Below are 19,897 nucleotides of genomic sequence, written 5' to 3' on the forward strand. Positions count from 1 at the left end.
ACTACTTTCCCAAAGTAAAACCTCCCTCTCCGGGTGGGTTTCTTCTCCTCTATTACATCTGCCTGGATATTTCTCTTCTAGCATAGTATGATTGAAAAGAAAATTAACACTTCAAATTCCCTCTCTGTGGACCCTCTAGGTCCTTCAGATGACTGGCCATTTTCATTCAAGTTGAAAAATGTTGATCTTGTGGCTGTTCAGTCCATCCTTCTTCTACAAGAAAGAACCCTCGCTAGGCTGGAGTTGGATGGTTCCCAGCTGTTGAGTCATAATTCTATTGAGGACTTCATAGCTGTCTCCCCCAAGTTGGCACGTGTCTAGCTCAGACTTCAGAGAAAAGGCAGATCATTCTTAAGTACAATGCAAGAAAACTGTGTTCTTAGCCTAGTCCTGGGTTCAAGAACAACATTTTAGACCTTTAGACTTTAGGGAATAATATTAGGCGTGTATACACAAAACCTTTGATGAGGATAGAGGGTCTGATTTAGGCTAGTTAGATTAGTCCTTCCACCTGGAGGGAGAGAGGGGGAATATCTGCAGAGAGGAATTTGGAGCAGGGGTTCTTAACCCTTTTTTGTGTCATGGATTCTTTTGGCAGTCTAGTGAAGCCTTATGGACCCCTTCCCAGTGTCTTGTTTTTTACATGAATTAGAAGAAAATATATAGGGTTATGAAAGAAACCAACTACGTTGAAATAAATGAAAAAAGATATTTTTAAAGTTGACCCTGATCAAAAATGACTAATGAATATATTCATAGTCTCGGGCTCCAACTCCAAAGGAAATATGCCAGCCCCTGTGTTCAGGCTTCTCTGGATTCTCTCTGGACTGGGATATGGGAAGGCAGCCAGAGTTGGCTCACCCTGGATTGGAACACATATCTCCCTCTATTACAGCACAAAGCCCCAGTTCACAGGACAAGGCGGATCCACTGGACTGCCTAGACCTAATCCAAGGCCTTTTCATATAAATGGATGTTCCATTAGTGGTTTTATTTTCTACAAACCTAGTAGTAAGGTCAGTTTGGGATGAGGCTTTCTGTAATGTGTCTAGAAATCTTTGAATCTCTCACAGGCTGGCAGCAAACTGTAATGTTGAGGGCAACAGACTTGGAGTCAGAAAACTTGGTCTTGGCTCTGTAACTTACTAGCCATAGAACTGTGGGTGGCTTTGCCAGCTTCTTCTTCTGTAAAATGGGGACAACATTAATATTTGTATTATTCATCTCACTGTGCTTGATAAACTCTAAAGCTTTAAATGGGAATGTTATTATTATAAAGTCAGAATTAACTACACAAAACTTTATTACTATCATTAATAATAACAGTTGACAGCTACATTTGAGCTTAAGATTAGCAAGGCACTTTATGATTTAATTTGATTCTCTAAACAACCCTGTGAGGTAGATGCTATCATTAATGCCCATTTTATAGAAGAGAAACCTGAGGCTCCAGGAGGCTGACTTGTCCAAGGCTATACACAGAGCTAGTGTTTGAATCAGGACTCAAATTCAGATCTTCTTGATCCCAGGTCCAAGGTTCTAGTGATCAAGGCTCTGAGAGAAATGTCTGCTACTTGGTCACTGCTAATCTTTGGGAATGGTTTCTTTAGTGGGGGGGTGGGGGGGTTGACGACTGAGTGAATGATGAAGAAGTGGAGGTGAAGTGAAGAAGGTGTTCTGTGAAAGCTCAAATTTAAAGGGATTAATAGTGTAAGGGGGCATAAAGGGACAGAAGAGATTCAGAGGGATGATTACCAATACAAATAATGAAAGCTTTTACATCATCAGCATCACAGTATTTATATAGCACCCACGACATAACAGGCACTAGGCTAAGCACTCTACTTTTAATCATCTCATTTGATACTTGCAACAACCCTGGGAGGCAGGTGCTATTTTTATCCCCATTTTACAGATGAGGAAACAGAAGCGCACAGATCTTGCCCAAGATCATCTAGCTAGTAAAGTGTCTTTGAGGCTGAATTTGAAATCAAGTTCTTCCTGAATCCAGGCCCAGTGATCTATTCATTATGCTACCTAGTTGCCCCAAGGTACAAACATTACCTACCACACCGCAGAAAGGAAAGAGATGAATATTAGATAAGTCACACCCATACAAAATGGAGCTCGCACTATCCCAAAGGCCATGAGGTAGAAAGTAGTTATTGACCTTCCAGAGAGGTGTGGAGGTGAGGGGCTCTGGCATTCCATGCTCCCCCACCTCAGGAGATGGGCAGAGTCACAACTACCCAAGAGATCCCAGCCTGGCTTTGGCCACAAAACTGAAAGCCTAGTGCTGGGCTGGGACGGACAAAATGAAGGTTGAGGGATAGGTACAGTAAAAGAACAATCAAGTATATGTGAATTCCACCAGGCTTTCCCATGAAATCATTTCTTCTCGTAAAGTCAGATTGAAACATTTAGTCATGTTAGAAGAGTTTGCCCACATACAGTCAGGCTCAGGGTAGTTAAAGTCCCTGTGACACAAGAATGCAAAAAAAGTGGCTCCAGAGTGCAGGTATAACTCCTCAAACCACACTTGGAAAACCCCTGCCAGTCATATTTTGTGTGCAACAGGACATGATGGCAGTTAGCTTCGCCATCTGATTACCTCTAGTTTATCCTGAATCCATCTTGGTTCTGCAGTTGTTTATATGTTGTCTCCTCCATTAGACTGTGAGCTCTTTGAGTACCTTTTGCCTTTCTTTATGGTGCCTGACACATAGGAGATGCTTAATAAGTACACACTGACTGACTGAAAGCTTCCAGCATGGGTCCTTTGTCAGTGCGTGAATCACCTTCATCCACACAGGTTGCAACCCCTATGTGACTTGATAGACAGTCTCTGACAGTTGTTACAAGTTAAAAATCCATCGTCCTAAGGTCCATCTGGTAATGAGCCTCTCCAAATTTAGTAAGGCAGATACTCAGATGGCGGATGTCCATACTCAAAGGCTTTCCAGTCTGTTAAGAAGTATCAGAGGTTGGTTCAGCCAGGATAGCTTTGAGAACTTGGAGTCACCTCTATGCCACAATGTGTCATCATACACACCTATGTTTGTATATTTAGAGAAACACAGATTTTAGTGTGAAGATGGATTTCAGGATTCTATCCAGTATATCCAAAACCTTTCCAACAGATGGGTGCCTAACCTCCCCCTGAACCTTTCTAGAGCTAGCCCATACTTTTGCCAAGCAATTTTTAGTGTTAAAAAGGTCTTTCTTATGCTGAACTGAAACAAAACTCTTTATTGTTATCACTTTAGCTTGCTCCCTTAGGTTCAAAGAAGCTCTTGAAATACTTTCAAGAAATTTTAACAAGTTTGCTTAAGCCTCCTCTTCTTCAGGTTAAACATTCTCAGCCCCTTCAATGGTTCTTCCCTAAAGATGGCTTCTAGATCTGTCTGTAGCCTAGTTATCCAGAATGCAATACATTGTTCCTAAGAATAATATCCATGGCAAATTATTCTGGTCCACTAAACTCTATTACCAAAGGTCCTATTTCTTAAAACGTGGAATAAAACCCGCCTTGGTCTTCTCTTCTACCTTCTTGCATCCTGATCTTCCCAAGTCCAGATCTTTCTTCCATTCAATATGGGTCGGTTAAAAAAACTTCCTTCCAGGGGGCAGCTGGGTAGCTCAGTGGATTGAGGGCCAGGCCTAGAGATGGGAGGTCCTAGGTTCAAATCTGGCCTCAGACACTTCCCAGCTGTGTGACCCTAGGCAAGTCACTTGACCCCCATTGCCTAGCCCTTACCACTCTTCTGCCTTGGAGCCAATACACAGGATTGACTCCAAGACGGAAGGTAAGGGTTTAAAAAAAAAACAAAAAAACTTCCTTCCACTTTGTCAATGTCTCTTTTGAAATGTGACATCCCAAAATGAACACTCCAATGTGGCCTGACCATAGCAGTAGGACTATTATCAGTTCTTGATCTAAATTTCTATTAATGCATAGTAAGATCTAAGATTATATTATTTTAAGAGCTGCATCACATCAATTCATTCATCCATTTGACAAACCAGGTTATACATGGCACCTTGCACAATGCATCAATGCTCAACAAATATTTGTTTACTTAATGAAAGAATGAAGTCAGTGGTCAAATAACCCCTAACCTTTTTCATATGAATTGTTGCCTAGTCCCAGTGATGATCACTGAGGAGGAACAAAGACTCTTCCACTTGCTGCCTCTACCACCAACCATTCACCAATAGCCACCTATGGGCAAGTAAACCCAAGAGCCCCAGGAATGGCAGTGACCCCAGACCACCAGTCCTGCTTCCAGACTGGCCCCTGAAGACATCACCCCAGAAAACAACCCCTACGGAGATGCCATCTGGCAACTTCTGCTGCAAGTGGGAAAGCCCCTTCCTCTTCAGCAACTACATTTATGGAAGACCCAGAAAAGAAGTTCTCAACATCCAGGTTTTTGGTGCTGTCAAACTGTTCACCATCAAAAAGAGATAGAACTTTATCAGTGCAGATGACATTTAAGAAGTTGCATTACAATCTGCTTGGCAGTTACACCCTAAGGATCATGGGATCTTTCTATCTGACTTGCAGCTGAAACCACTGAAATGTCTCCTCCATTAGAAGGTAAGCACTTTTTGAGAGCAGGAACTGCCTCCATTTTTCTATCTGTATCCCCAGTGCTTGATAAATATCTTTTAAAAAAATTTATACAAACATGGGGTAGCTAGGTAGCATAGTAGATAAAGCACCAAACTAGAGCCAGGATGATCTGGGTTCAAACCTGGCTTCAGAAACTTCTTAGCTTTGTGACCCTGGGCCAGTCACTTAACCCCAATTGCCTAGCCCTTGCTGCTCTTCTGTTTTAGAATTGATACTAAGACAGAGGTAAGGGTTTGAAAAAAAAATTATGCAAACATTTGTGGACCACCAACTGCAGTCAGCAAACTATGCTAGGTGCTGATGAAGAATACTTCGTCCCCAAGGAAAGAACTATGCAGGCTAAATATCACTTTTATTCTAGTACATTTGCATTCCAAGATCTCCTTTCTTTGGGTGAAGGTCAGTAGCAGCACATTTAAGTGGAAAAGGCAATGGGCCTTAAAGTCAAAGAATTGATGTAGAAAGTCATTTGGCATTCATTTCTATCAATGTGAAAAAAATAAAAAGTGGCTGTCCTGTCTGATCTCTAAGGTCCTTTTAAATTCAGATCCTAAAATCTGAAGTGTCCAACTCCAACATTCACCAGTGTTTTGTGTGACTTTAGACAAGTCATTCCTGCTCTTTTGCCTCCATTTCCTCATCAATAGAGTGGAGAGGACTAGATTAGGAGAAAGAGGACCTGGGTTTGAACCCCAGTTGTCCTACAGTGATCTTGAATGAAATCACTTAACCTCTCTGGGACTCCATTCTCTTAGCTGTAAAATGAAGGACTTGGCCTTGACAACCTCAACAACCCCTTCTCTAAGGAACCTTCTAGCTCTAGAAGTCAAAGTTTTGAATCCCAGGGAGACACATGCCAGCTGTGACAGTGGGGGAGACATTTAATCTTTCTTTAACCTCCTACTCTGAAAAGTGATATTTATACCACCTCCTTCACAGGGCTATTGTGTAAACCATAAACCAAATATGAGCTATTATTATTAAGGATAAATCACATATAATGCTGACCCAAAAATACTCTTTCCATGTTCACATTTGCTGATGCCTCTATAAGTTCCTAATAAAATGCTTGACTAAAAAAAAATACTCAATCTGGAGTTTAAGCCACAAGGAAGGCTGGATATAAACCATGTTCTACAAAGCTGACAGGGCCTGATGTTTGACACCAGTGGGTTTTCTCAGTGGTACATGCTATTCCAAAGGCCCACTGACAGAATGCTTCATTAGGCCCTGTATAGGTCACAGAGTGGCAAAACTATTGAATCCTCTGAATTTCAAGCTCTGGACATGGCAAATAAGAATTTTAGGCCAAGTGCAAGTTTTCCCTAGTGTGGGTGGCACACACACCTTTAGCTCTATTCTAAGTTGGAGTCACAAAGTTCTTTATGACCACACTTGTCCTTTGGTGATCAGTAATCAATACACAACTGTGATTATTTACTTGTCTCATGCTTCTCAAACTCTAATGGCCCACCTTCTGGCTCTACCCTGGAGAATGGCTCCCTGCCTACCATGGATGGTGCACAATGAGATAGAACAGGACATAAAAGCAACTCTTTTTGTGGTGGCAAAGAATTGGAAATTAAAGAGATGTCCACCAATTGGGGAATGGCTGAACAAATAAATTGTGGTACATGATGTGGATGGAATATTATTGTGCTATAACAAATGATAAGATGATTTCAGAAAAAGCTGGAAAGACCTGCAGAAACTGGTGCAGAGCAAAATAAGCAGAACCAAGAGAACACTGTACACAGTAACAACAATACTGTAAAATGACCAACTGTGAGAATTTGTCTTCTCTCAGCCATGCAATGATCTCGGACAATCTTGAAAGACTTATGACCCTATCACCTCCAGAGAAAGAACTGTAGGAGTCTGATGGATGCGGAATGCATGCCATCTTCCATATCAGGATATTTATGCTCTTATTTGGGGTTCTTGTTTTGTGTTAGCCTGCTCTCACAACAATGCCCAATATAGGAGTGTGCTTTGCATGATAAAACAATTAAAAAAAAAAAAAGAGAACAGGATATAAAAACACATTATCTCACTTGATTCTTGCACTTACCAAGTGAGGCAGGTTGCAAAATTATCCCCAATTTACAGATAGCTACAGCTACAATAACAATAGCCAGCATTTATATAGCACTTTGAGGTATATAAAGCACTTTCTAAATATTTTATTTTATCCTCATAACAATCCTGGGAGGTAGGTGTTATTATTACTCTCATTTTAAAGCAGAGGTAGAGAGGCCATACATCTAGCAAGTACTGAGGCCAGATTTAAAAAGGTCTCTCTGACTCCAAGTCCAAGCTCTAATCTGCTGAGACACGCTAGGTAGAGAAATGAAAAAGGAATAGAAAAGAAAAAGAAAGAAACTGAGACTCAGGAAGCTGTCAGAAAACCTATCCTTAGGTTTTCTTCTGGCACCAGGTTCTCCCTTATCTAAGCCATCCTATAGTGGAATAATAAAGGCTAAATGACCTTAAGAGAATAGCAATTGAAGGTGTTCCAAGCACTTTACATACTTTACTTCTTTTAAGCTTCACAAAAATCCCAAGAGGTAGGCACTACAGGAATGATTACAGCCAGGCAGGAAAAAAAAAAAAGGTTCAACATGGTTAAGTGACTGTCCCCCAATCTTATAGTCAGAGACAAAATCCAAGCTCTAGTCACTCCTGGCTACAGGCTCAATGCCCTTTCCAGCTGCCTTTCTATTCAAATTAATTTTTTTTAATGGAGGCAACAACGAATTTTTAATGGTTCTATCAGTGCTTTCCCTCAATCAGCTGCCCAGTAAGGGTATCCGATAATGCTTTTTGGTTTTGGAAAGCACACATAGCTGCTGGTACTGGTATGGAAGTTGCCAAAAACAGAACCCCACAGAATCTGAAACAGGTGCAGGACTTATTTATCTGTTGGGTTATTGGGGTCACAAGAAACTTAAAGGCTAGGCTGAATCAGCAAGCACAGAAATGTAAAATGACCCATCTAGGCCATTTGTACCCTACAGGATCAGGGAAAGAGAAAGGGAAAGAGGGAGAGGCAGAGAGGGAGAGGGGCACGGAAAAGAAGAGAGGGGGAGAGAGGGAGAGAGCTGTCTGGGGGGGGGGGTGTCCTGTCTGTCTGTCTGCCTTCTAGGGTAGCACCGAGGAGTATAAATATCACTTTCATACTGGTAGACTTGCATTCCAAGTTCTCATGGATGAAGATAAGATCCTGCCTTCAGAAGTAGTGGTATGTTTAAATAGAAAAGGCAATAGGATTTGAAGTCAGAAGAACTGAAGTTGAAACATAATTGGTACCCCTTTCTGTTATAAGTTTAAAACATTTTTTTTAAAGGTGGCTGTTCTGGGGGCAGCTGGGTGGCTCAGTGGATTCAGAGCCAGAGCCAGGCCCAGAAACGGGAGGTCCTGGGTTCAAATCTGGCCTTAGACACTTCCCGGCTGTGTGACCCTGGGCAAGTCCCTTGACCCCCATTGCCTAGCCCTTACCACTCTTCTGCCTTGGAACCAATACACAGTATTGATTCTAAGATGGAAGGTCAGGGTTTTTTTTTAAAAAGTGGCTAATCTTTAAGGTGTCTTATATATACATGTGTATATATACATGCATGAAACACATTATATATATATGTATATATACATAAATCTACATATATATGTATGTTTTGCCTTAACAAAATAGAAGTATCCCTTCCATATTGTGATATTCCCCATCACAATTTTGATATATCATGGGTTAGCATTAGAAATTAAATGAGAATTTAGGGAAGATTTTGCAGAAGCTGCAGAAAATTTACAAACTCAGAAATGCATAAAATCCATGTATAATGTCAACATATTTTATCTTTTAATACCATACACACATAATTTCTTTTTTAAAGTTAAAATAAGTAAAAAGTCAAAGTCTGCAAAAAGAATGTGAAAGTCAAAAAATGGGGGGATTTCCCAGATCTCAGGGGTGGTGCTCCCCCTAACTCCTACACTGTGGAAGGGACATCTGCATTTATAACTAAAATTGACAAAACTTAAAACTCTCTTAACCCTCAGGTTTCAAAACTAAATTCACACACACAAAAACAAATCGCAAAGCCCATCTGAGGATAAATTTCTGAAAGTGCTACTTTTTTTTCCTGTAAACTGAGGGCAAGGCACCAAGTCACCCAATCCTGAGCAAACAACCAAGTGAAAGACTGCAAGGCAAAGTTTGCTAGATCTCTGCATCTGGAGTAAGAAGGCCTGAGGGGGAATCCCTGCTCTGCCACTTAGGACCCCAAGTTTCAAGCTGGAAGGGTTGTTTCATTGAAGAGCTTTCTACCTTATTTCCTCATTCTAATGCAGAAAATTGAGATACAGAGAAATAAACCAGTAGGGTGACCTAGAGGTAAGAGATTTATGTCCTCTCAAAAGAATCAGACTCATCCAGGGATTCTGAACCTGGACTCCATGAATTTGGAACTTTTAGATTTTTGATGTTTTAACATTTTTGTAAGATTTAATACTTTTAAATTAATTAAAGATGTTAATGTTTTTGAAATCTTATCTACTTGGGACAGCTAGGTAGCCTAGTAGATAGAGCGCCAGACCTGGAGTAGGGAGGACTTGGATTCAAATCTATCCTTAAGACATTTCCTAGCTTTGTGACTGTGGGCAAGACACTTTACCTCATTTGCCTAGCCCTAACTGCTCTTCTTAGGATCACATGGTCGTAGATTTAGAACTAGAAAGGGGAAGAAGACAGTCCAGCCCCTTTATTTTCTGGATGATGACCCTGAGTCTCAGAGAAGTCGCCTCACCTAGACAGTAAATGATGGAGATAGGAGTTGACCTCAGAATTGATACTAAGGCAGAAGGTAAGGGTTTATGGGAAAAAAAGAAATCTTACCTTCTTTATTTTATGTAATCAAAAACATTATTCTAAGGAGGGGTTCCCTAGGCTTCACCAGACTGTCATAGAATACAAGACACAAAATAGGTTGCAAATAGGGGGCAGCTGGGTAGCTCAGTGGATTGAGAGCCAGGCCTAGAGACAGGAAGTCTTAGGTTCAAATCTGGCCTCAGACACTTCCCAGCTGTGTGACCCTGGGCAAGTCACTTGACCCCCATTGCCTAGCCCTTACCACTCTTCTGCCTTGGAGCCAATATTGACTCCAAGACGGAAGGTAGGGGTTTAAAAAAAAAATAGGTTGCAAATAAATATCCAGACGGGATAATCTTTTCCAGGGATTCTAAGATCCTGTGCCCTATCAATTCTATGAACCCCAGGGTCAAGAAAAGTGCTAATTCTCTCTATGCCCAGAGTCTTAAGGCAGGCAAATGGCATGCTATCTCTTAAAATGACACTCTTTCAAGCATACTTTGATCACTTTGCAGGGTTATGAAGCAAAGCACAACAGGGGCAAGTTATACCAACTGACAGTCTCTAGTGGAAAAAATAACAACCATGACAAAAAAACAAAAACAAAAACCAGCCCAGATAACTATATTCTGGAAAACACTTGTTAAAAAGTATGCTTCTGAGGTACAAATTCCCTTCAAGAATGAGAGGCAGTGAGGTATAATTAGGATACAGATACAGAGGCAGGAAGACATGAGGTCATTTATTATCTGTGTGACCTTGGGCAAGGTAGCTTCTCTGAGACTCAGTGCCATCATCTAGAAAATGAGGGGGCTGGACTCCATGGCCTTTTCTTTCCCTTCTAGCTCTAAATCTATGATCTTATGATCCTAAAACCAGAGTTTGAATCTCACAGGTCTTCAAACACTGGGCAAGTTAACCTTTCTGGGATTCAATATCCTCATCATAAAAAGCATTTAACAAATGCTTATTAACTAACTAGTCTAGGTTTACTGACCTTCAAGGTTCATCCTAACTCTGAATCTATGATCCCAGGGCCACCCTAGGGAAAGCCTGTAGACCAGTAGGATTTGGGAACCAAAAGAATAATTCAGGAATTTTTGTGAAGTATATTAGTCTTACAGAATTGTTTTTAACCCTTACCTTTTGTCTTAGAATCAACTGATTATAGATTTCAAGGTAGAAGGAGCAGTAAGGCCTAGGCAACTGGGGTTAAGTGACTTGCCCAGGGTCACACAGCTGGGAAACATCTAAAGCCAGATTTTGACCCAGGACCTCCCATCTCCAGACCTGGTGCTCTATTCACTGAGCCACTTACCTGTCCCTAGATCTTATAGGATTTTAATTTAAACCACAACCTTTATAATTGTCCCCATCCCTGTAACAAACATAGCTGTTTTTTAAGAAAGTAGATTAGTCAAAGCATTTGAGGTTATCTCCTGCGAAGCATGGTCATCTTTCAGTAACTGAAACCAGATGAGTTTCAGGACCTCCCCCACATCCCCCACTGCAAGTCTCATTTCTAGAACAACACAGTTCACATGTCCTTCTTTCATATGCTCAGAGAATAAACGTGAAAGAGAACTGGAAGGGGGTCCTGAGTGCCTCCCAAACAGCAGAGGGCCAGGCCTGTAGAGATTTTTAGGAGTCCCTCTGTCCTCTTCCCCACAGATGGAGCGATACAGTATGTCACATATTGTTACAGCTTGAAGGGACCTTAGTCTTTGTCTCTATGGATCACGATCATTTTACAAAAAAGAAAACTAAGACTCAGATAAGGAAAAAACTCTTTTTCGAAAGGATCATAGATAACAGACTTTAGAGTTCATCTTGCTCAATTCTTTCATTTGACAGATGAGTAAACTGAGACCAAGAATGGTTAACTACACTTGAAAATCCATCTAGTGATTTTTAAGTCTACGAGGGGTACAAACCTTCAGAGACCTGAATCTATATCATTTATACGGTCTTTTTTCTTTTGCATTTTGTCCTAGAGACAACACAGAACATCAGAAGTTAAAACAATAATTTATCATTATTAACTTAGTTAACAACAATAATAATACCAAAAGGGGAAAAGTGGGTGGAGCCAAAGGATGTCAGATGACTTTAAAACCCCAAGGAGGGTCCTTCATCATACAGGAAGCAGATCCGCCCTAACCTCTGTACTTTAGGTGGGGCTGTTTGTAACTGCCCATGTCCCTCTGAGGGACTTGTTCATTAGGAGAGCTGCTAGGGTCCAGAGGAAAAAGGTGGAGGCCACACATTTTAGAATCCAAACAACGCTCCTGGAGTGCAAAAGGAACCTATTCTTCAACATCACGTCACTGGCAAGACAGCCAGGATCTGGAAGCAGGAAGCCTGCCGGTCCCCCTTCCCGCTAATGGTCCACACTACAGGGATGGGGTAGGATTCTGTCCTATGCAGCAGCTGCAGAAGTGCATCTCCCTGGGCCAAGAGAGAGCCCACCCCCTTCTCAGCTGGCAATGGCAGCCCTCGATGACTCAGAGAATTCATTATTTTTCATGCTGCCCTGTGGGGCTTCCAGAGGAAAGGAAAGGAGCCCTTTTTGGGGGCAGGGGGTGTTTGTCAGTGAGCATGCCTTCATTTATTTATTTTCTAAGCAACAGGGAATGAGACACCACCTCCAGCTGTTTCGGACCCCACGCAGAAATAGCTCACTGGGAGGAGAAGGAAATGGGTGGGCCTCAGAGTCAGCCTGCAAGCTCCTTTCCCTCGCCTCCCACCCTGGTAGGGACTGAGCTGGGAGGGAGGGTTACAGGCTCTCAGGGACCATGCCAACCACATTCTGACTGCAGCTCCAGTGTGGACCCCGGACCAGGGCTGAGATAAAGAGCCCTCTTTGTGTCATCGGATCCCCAGAGGAGAACGCACACTGATGGTTCTTCGGGATGCTGTAAAGGGAGGGAAGAATAGACTGGAAGGCTCTTGGAGCTCCGTGAAGTCACTAGCTGAAAAATGAGAGAGGCAGCAGGCTGCCAAGACAAGCCAGGGCTTGTGAAAGACTCCGGAATTCTCCAGCAGGGCTGAGGAATTGGAACATGACCATGTCTCCAAAGCGACACTCGTTCTTCAATGAAGGCCAGCGAGGGAATTTCGAGAAAGTCTTCCTGGCAGTTAAAATGTCTGATAGGGGCAGAGTCCCCTTCTGGGAATGAAGTGTGTGAGGGGCCGCCTACAACTTCTTCACTGGTGCACACGCTCTGCCCCTCTCTCCCACTTCAGTGGTCTAAGCAGGAGGTTCTGTCTCAGAGTCCCTCTCACAGACGATTTTGGTGAAAAATGGAACAGCTAGGGCTCATGCAAGCAAGATCGAGAGTCTCGCTTCCAGCCTTGGTTGACATGGATAGACTCTCCCCTGGTAATGGTTATGGAGGGGGGGAAAGTCCACATTCCATCAAAAAAAAAATCACCTCTTGCAACTGGGTTGCCCTTGGGCTGTTTTCTCCTGCTGGACAAGCTCACAGTTTCTTGAAAAAAATCAAAACTGCTAGTGACCCAAAGGGTGATGATGATGATGATGATGATGGGAGGAGAGGAAGTGGGAGCGGGGAACAGGACATGATGATGACAGGTGGATTGCTTCATATGGAGGATCACACCTGTACCTTACATTGCTGATGTGAACTCAAATGAAATAAGTACTTCTGGTTGTTCAATTGTGTCTGACCCCGTTTTGAATTTTCTTGGCAGACACTCGAGTAGTTTGCCATTTCCTTCTCCAGTGGATTAAAGTAAATCAAGGTTATGTGACTTGCCCATGGTCACACAGCTAGTTTTGAGGTCACATTTGAACTTAGGTCTTCCTGGCTCAGCCCCAGTGTTCTATCCATTAAGCCGCCTCTTAGAAAGTGCTTAGTGTCAGTGGTGGCTATTATTGTAAAAGGTAGAAGGACATATCTTTCAGGAAACATACAAATAGAAAAGGAGGTTGACAAACCTAAAAACATTATACAAATATGTTACTATTTATTATTTTTAACAGATTTGATTTATTAATATATTAATTAAAATTTAACTTAATGAGTGGCATCATGGCATAGTAGATCAGAAGATGGTCTCAAAGTCAGGAAAATCTGGTTTCAAATCCCATCGCTAACCCATAGTGACCTTGGGCAAGTCATTTTTCTTATCAAGGTTTAAAGACATGAAAAGTTGTCTCTATCCCTTGGCAAACATAAGAAGAGAATGATTTATTTGATTTTACAGCCATTATTCACAGGGCTTAACAGGATTTAGAACTGAAAGGCTTCTTTCAGTGACCCCACTGAACTCTTTATAGCAACTCTTTAAGGTTCTATATAACTTGTATTAGTGTTGCAGAAGATCTGCATTCACCTAAAGTCCTCATACCTGTGGCATCACAGGTGCAGACAAAAAACAAAAACAAAAACCAACAGACTTATTTTTTGTTGTTGATGAGATCATGGATTCACTCAACTATTAGGGCAGAATCATTGGAAGAGAACACTACAATCACAAGATCAAAGATTTATTTAGAGGCCTCCAAAATCATCTCAAACCCCCTTCCCCCCCATTTGATAGCTAAGGAAATGGAGGACTTGTCCAGCCTAATGGAAATGGTGGCAGTGTGATTCAAGATCAGGTCCTCTGATGAGGACAAAGGCAGTGCTCCTTCCACTGTCTGTACTAGGGATGTCTCTATCATGAAACCCAGCTGCTTTCTTGCCCAGAGAAGGAAACAGGCACTGCTAAGGGAAGGACTAGCTCAGTCATAGTCAAGAGGGGGGCCTAAACTGGAAGGCAGGTCAACTGATTGAACGCCTGGAGAAAGAATGTGCAAGAATATCTATTATATGTGAGGATTCATTTTCTTCTCTTAATGTGACAAATTCATGAGTATAAAGCCAAAGGAAAATGAACGATCTGTCATTCCAGTCATCGTTTCATAAGCTTACAATCTAAGAATTGCCGTTTTATATGGGTCCACATGTTCTGCGTCAGGATCACTGTGGTCTTTCTATGTCATCAATTAAGATTTACTAGACACTTAGCATGTACAGAAAAGCAGGGCACTATGCTCAGAGTATCACTGCCCTCTGTGTGTCTGCCTCTAGTGATTTAAAGCACATCTTGGTGTCATTTTCTTATGTCAGGACTCAGCAAATGAATCATTTATGACATATGTTCACAGCTTTGATCACCGGAGAAGCATGCTACCACATGGATTAAAAGAAAAGACCTCAACTCTGTGATCTGCATGTAAAAGATGAATCATGCCCTTCTGGAAAAATCCAGAAATAAAGCAGCTCATTCAGGCTACCTTACATCAAAGAAAGGTCTCTTGGTTGGAAATTTGATGGGGTCCATTTCCCAAGGGGTGATGACTTTGCTGGGTTCTTTGAGCCCTGATTGAGTGCTTGTCAAGGAAGCTGAGATCTGGAAGTTCTAACCTGCTGTTGCGATAGTTACAGGTTAGGGTAATGGGACCACTGTCATGCTTGGGACTCCACTGCAGTGGCAACCTAAACAAAAGAAACACAGTGCCACTGAACTTGGGATTCATAGGATTTGGGCTCAAGACTCAGCTACACCCTTTGCCACCTGTGTGACCCTGGGCAAGTCACATGAGGGACATCAGAAGTTTTCTCACCTGTAAAACGAGGGCACTGTACTAGGTGACCTCTAGCTCAACACCGCTCTGATCAAAACAGAGCAAGCCATTTATAGAAAATGGAGGAAACGTTTTTGAATCCAAGCTCTGATACTTCATATCTGTGTGACTTTGGGCAAAAATGGAGGCCCAGGGAGAAGTGACTCAGACTGGGTCACACAGTGAGTTAGTTGAAGTCTTCAGATTGTTCTGCTGGAAGAAACTGCTGCAGCTCAGCTATCTGATGGACTCACATGAACTTTGTAAGCAAAGGCAAGCATTGGTCCTCACAACGATGCTGAAAGGTAGGAGCAATTATCATCCCCATTTGACAAATATGGAAACTGACTTAAGAGAGTCCAAGAGACTAGTCCTGGGTCACAAAACTAAGGAGATTCCGACCCAAGTCTGTGTGAACATAAACAGCAAAGCATTTGAGCTGAGTTTTCATGAGCTAAACACATCTAAATCATATGCACTCCCTAGCCAAGGAGCCTCTTCTTATAGATCGAAACATATCCTTCACTTTATTCTCTCCAAGAATTTTCCTCTAGGGCAAACAATATGTCTTGTTTCACAACACAACAAAGAGAAATACGTCTTATATGATAATATATGTACTACCTACAAAATATTACTTGTCTTCTTAGAGAAGGAGGAAGGATAGAAGAGGGAAGAGGAAAATAAGAACAAGACAAAGATTTTTGGTCATAGTCAATATGAGAATATTTTTCCTGGGTAAGCACATCTATTATACTTTATTACAAATTTATAAAAAATCATATGTATTATATTATTATTTTCTCAAAAAAAGAAACATAAACATCTATGCTTTCAAACAGTGTTATTCTGGGGGGAAGAATGTGAAGTACTGGAGCGGAGAGATGGAATCAGGAGATGGTGAGTGAGAATTGACACTAGTTTCTTCATCTATAAAAAGAGGTTAATGATACTTGCCTTATTTGTCCCACAGGGTAGTTGGGAGGAAAGCTCCAGGCAAACCTTAAAGCAATATATTACGGTGGGTTGTTATCATCCTCATTATTATATAGATAATTACTGACTTGGGTAAGAGGTGGTGACAAGGTGACAAGCTTAGGAGAGCTGGGGGCAGGGAGGGGAAGAGGGTCATCCCCATTCATATAAGTGTTCTAGGGGGTCAGAAAAGAGACCCAGAGGTCACCTCAGGCACGAGGTGGAGGAAGTACAAAGCTACAAGAGAAAAGAGGGAAGGGAAAACACTACCCTTTTCTGTTTTGTTTTGTTTTTTAAGCAGCCAGGAAAAGGTTTGTTAAGATTTACAGGCAGGGTCAGGATGATAAAAGAAATCAATCTGTCTTCTAGGCTTTTCTATCTAAAATTTCTTTCATTAGGTCAAAATGGGACAGTGACAGGGAAAAGGGCATTTCCATCTTGGCTGGTATTGCTTTGTACTCATCTCTCCTGAGGCCAAATGTGATAGCCTTCTCCCTCACAACCCTGAGATTGGGTCAGATGGGATTCAACATGGAGTCTTCTGCCTCTAAAACCAATCACTGCTTTTTCTACAAATTACGTTGCATCCCAGAGAGAAAGTATAGTTATAGTTGTAGGACAGCGTGGCAAGAGGAAAAGATCATTGATCCTAGAATCAGTGATCTGGGTTTTGACCCTATCTTTCAGCTTACCACCATGTGCCTTTGGACAAGTCAGTTAACCTTTCTGGGCCTCAGTTTCTACATCTTTAAAACGAGGGAGTTTGGATTAGATGGCCTTTGAGATCCCTTCTAGCTTTAAATCTATAGATTATATAATTCCTAACCTATAAAATAAGGGGTTGGATTAAAAAACCTCTGAATTCCTTTTACTTTGTTTGCTATCTATTCAAGGTGGTTAAAACAAAACCCTCCAAAATGTATTTTTTAAAAGCATGTTTTATTGTTGTGATTAACTTTAAAAAATACCATAGACCAGAGAATGAAAGTCTCAAGAGAAATATTTAGTTTCTTTACAATAATATTTTTGTACTCTTGGGGGATTGGTTGTGGTGATGTTTTTGAATTTTTCATCAAAACAAAAATATTAGCACAGAACCATCTGTCCTGAAGCTCAGTTAAATTCCAGCACAATTCAAGTGTGTGGCAGCCACTTTTATCTCGGACATTAGCTTTTAAAAGGGCTGTAGGCTATGAACTCAAATTGACTCTGAAAGGTTGGCTCCAAAATATGCCCTTTCCAATAAATCTGACTTTGAAATGTTTTTTGATCACTTATCCTAAATATCATGTTAAGGAGGCTGTATTTTATCCCATAGGCAACAGGGAGCCACTGAAACCACTTTAACTCATGAGTATTTGAGTTGAGTTTATTTGACAAAAGCTTTGGTGGATACCCTAGCTCAAAGCCTACATTTTCTAATTCACTACTTACTACCTTCCTACTTACTTGTTTTCCAGCCAAATTGATCTTCAATTGGGCGAGCCATCTCTCATGCCTGGAAAACACTTTCCCTATCATCTTTGTCAAAATTCTTCTTGGCTCAGCTGAAGTATCACCTCTTTGGTGAACACCTTTCTTGCTCTCTCCAGCTAAATGTGATTTTCCCCTTGTCCCATCACACTCCACTATGTATTAAATGTACCTGTGAATATGATACATCCACCCTACTCCCCCCACCCCCAACCAAGTCTAAGCTCTTGGAACACAAGGCCTTCTCCCCCCTCTTTTCCATCTCTGAATCCTCAACTCAATGCTGAGCCTTGCACAAAGCAGACATTAATGAATGTCTGTTGAAATACACTGGGGGAAAAGTCAAGCTCTGCATCACAGGTGATCTAGATCTATGATCTAGAGTTACATAGATAGTAAGTTTTTGTATTTCCAGCATTTAACACCATGCCCAGCACCTATTAAGTTAAGTTAATGCTTGTTGACTAACAAAAAGTAGAGATGGAGCTCAACTCAGGTCCTTTGACTCTTACTCCAGTGCTTTTTGCACTAAATTAGTAAAAGTAATTAAAAGGAACAAAACAGAGTTTGTGGGGGAATATGGAGAAATAACTACATTTATTCATTGTTAGTTTGTAGAACTTTAAGTCAGCAAAATATTTCTGGACATAAATCCATAAATTAATAAGTTTTTGCAATAAAAGTTGCAAAACTAATCATACTTTCTGACTCAATAATTCCATTGATGGGAATACAGACTGAAAATGTCAGAAAATATTTAATTACCAAATATCTGACAGTCTTACTTGCAATTTAATGGCTAAGAATTGGGAAAGAGTTAAATAAATTGTGGTCCACTAATGTAATGGAATGATATAATGTAATTAAGATCAATAAGAAAGCAAAATACAAAAAAAAATCTGGAAAGATGTCTTAAACGACACAAAATTTAAAAAGTAGAATTAGAATAAACAATTACACATTAAGGCCCTGCAAGAAGAAAAGTGAGTTGGATCAGAAGGACAAAGAGCTTGACAGAGACAGAGAGCATGATGAGAAAATTATGATGGTATTTTATGCACTGGTATTCATTTATTTAAATATAAAGAGTTGGGAAACAAGTTTAATTAGTTGTATTGCCATTTAATATTAAGTTTCTAATAAAACATTAAAAATAAGAAAAGCTTGCAGCATGTGTGGATAATCATTATAGCAAAAAAAAAAATAGCATGAAGGAACTATAATTACTCTGAGTGTTGCACTGCCAATCACATTACAGAAAAAGCACTAATTATACTACGTCCTCCCTAGATCCTGACAGGATAACTCTGGATGTCTGCCTTCCATCGACCCCAGCCCCCACAATAACAGAGGGAGATACACAAAACCACAATATTAAATGAGTTCTCTGTTCTATTGGCCACAAATATGCAATACTGGAGATTAATCTCATCCATCACTTCCCTCAGGAAAAAAAAAAAGAACCAAAGAAAGTAAGTAGAACAGTACTGTAGAAATAATACAATCAGGGCAGCAAGGCAAGCACCTCCTTGCTGTGTGACCCTGAGCAAGTCACTTGATCTGGTTTGCCTCAGTTTTCTCATTTATAAAGTGAGCTGGGGGAGGAAATGACAAACCATGCCAGTATCACAATGAGAAGAACAGTGAATTTGAAGAATTTAGAGAACAGGAAAACTCATATGAACTGATGCAAAGTGAAATAAGCAAAACCAGGAAAATAATATACCCAATGACTCTAACAACATTAATGGAAAGAATATAAAATTGATCACTGTGTAAATTATAAGAACAAAGTCAATCCTGGATAAAAGAAAAGAAAATGTACCCCATCACTGTTCTCAGTACTAGTAGAGGAATTAGGTTGCGCAATGTTGCAAATATTGTCAGCCTGGGCCGATGGGTTTGGTTAGTTTGGCTAAACTGCTTTCTCTTGATTGTTTTTTAAGTTTTTGATATGAGGGATGATGGCTAGATGGGTAGAGTGAAGGCATACAGATATGTATAATTTTTAAAAGGAAAATAAATGAGTTCAAACAGCATTAATACACTTTCTTCAGGCATGAGTCTTCAGAGGTCTTAGGCAGCAGCTAGAGCCTGGGATAGAGAGACAGATAACAACAGCTCAGCTGTCTCTTCCTCTAAGGGGTCTTCAAAATTTTCAGTGCATTCAGCCTGAGTCTCTTCTCTGAACTTAGCTCACGCAACCTTGAATGAAACTTACTTCTATACTTTTCTCCCCTTCCTCCCATTAGACTGTAAACTCCTGAAATCATGGTTTATATATTCCCAGTGCCTTTATATATCTGCCATTTAT

The 19,897-nt window shown here is 40.9% G+C and overlaps 1 protein-coding gene and 1 long non-coding RNA gene across 18 annotated transcripts in view; one reads left to right on the top strand and one right to left on the bottom strand.

The window, feature by feature from the left end:
• The window catches only part of RAPGEF1 (Rap guanine nucleotide exchange factor 1), a 190,480-nt gene that overhangs the window by 113,622 nt on the left and 56,961 nt on the right, over nt 1-19,897 (bottom strand). The gene's annotated exons all lie outside the window — the stretch shown is intronic.
• LOC130456463 (uncharacterized) lies at nt 953-19,049 on the top strand. The gene is made up of 4 exons (XR_008915350.1): nt 953-1,016; nt 4,145-4,600; nt 16,109-16,156; nt 18,874-19,049. It is a non-coding gene; the product is annotated as an uncharacterized LOC130456463 (long non-coding RNA).

This window comes from Monodelphis domestica, chromosome 1 (assembly GCF_027887165.1).
Source record: "Monodelphis domestica isolate mMonDom1 chromosome 1, mMonDom1.pri, whole genome shotgun sequence".
In the NCBI taxonomy this organism is placed as follows: domain Eukaryota; kingdom Metazoa; phylum Chordata; class Mammalia; order Didelphimorphia; family Didelphidae; genus Monodelphis; species Monodelphis domestica.